The sequence below is a fragment of the Chelonia mydas genome, chromosome 10, assembly GCF_015237465.2.
Source record: "Chelonia mydas isolate rCheMyd1 chromosome 10, rCheMyd1.pri.v2, whole genome shotgun sequence".
In the NCBI taxonomy this organism is placed as follows: domain Eukaryota; kingdom Metazoa; phylum Chordata; order Testudines; family Cheloniidae; genus Chelonia; species Chelonia mydas.
In genome coordinates, this window is record NC_051250.2 from 47,047,620 (window position 1) to 47,048,955 (window position 1,336).

Here is a 1,336-nt window from a genome sequence, read left to right on the forward strand (position 1 = left end):
ATGTAAAAATTAAGACTGAATAAACATACGTTAAGCTATATAATTGCTTACACTTAGTGCACCCTCAGGGATTAGGAAAAAGAAGTACAAAATTATACCAAGCTCTGAGAATCAGCCCTTCTTTAGGTAAATATCTAAAAAGCAAAAATGGAAAACAAGATTAAAATCACTGATTTAAATCAAGATTTCCTGTGCCTGCTGATTTAAATCACAATGAAAATCATTGATTTGACTCGCTCTGATTTAAACCAGTCCATACTGCCGTGAACTCAGTGTGGGGTGGAAAGGGGTAATTTTAAATTGTGTTGAATGTCAAGTAATTTCATCCCAAAACTTAGTAAAAATAGTTCGTTTAGAGAAACAAGAAATGCTCGGCTGTCTCTTCCTGTTTCCCAATTCCACTATTTTAGTCACAGGGGTTCTTTTACATACCTTAGGGGACACCATGATTAAAGCCAAGCAAAATAATCACTGTTATTAACCATGGCTATTTTATTATTAAAGAAAAGAAAACACTAAAAACAACAAAAGATAGAACACAAAGGATAAAAGGCTGATTTCTAGTCAATCTCTTCTGTATGCTTCTCTCTGGAGAGCTTTTAACAGATTACACCTTTGTGAGCAGGCCTGCCTTTGATGGGGCACTTTTCTCTTGGTAAGTTGAAACCAAGGTCTTATTTCCCAAAATTATTGTGAGTCATCGATACTAAGACTGTTTATGGATGAGCAAAATAATTTTAAGATCCTATTAATAACTAGACAGTTTATATAGATGGGCAAAGTAAGCAATTTTAACTAAATCCTCTGAAATCGAAGAAAGTAGTTAAATTACTTAGTTAGAAGAATGGTTTCAGAGTAGCAGCCATGTTAGTCTGTATCCGCAAAAAGAAAAGGAGTACTTGTGGCACCTTAGAGACTAACAAATTTATTTGAGCATAAGCTTTCGTGAGCTACAGCTCACTTCATCGGATGCATGTAGCTGTAGCTCACGAAAGCTTATGCTCAAATAAATTTGTTAGTTTCTAAGGTGCCACAAGTCCTCCTTTTCTTTTTTTAGTTAGAAGAAGCCATTTAAGGAGCTGTCTTGAGATTGGCCAATTAACAAAATATTTAGAATCTTAAATTCAGTTAAATCCCACTATTTCTCCTTTTCCCAATGTTAGGCCTTGTCTCTCCCCCAAATGCATGGTCTAACCATTTAGTGGTTAACAGGAGAAACTGTTAACATCTTAAATTATAACAGCATATCCATATCTCTTGTTTTAACTAACACACACACACACACACACACATTCCTCCTTTGCCTTTCAGTCCTTTCCCCCTCTAACAAGCAGAT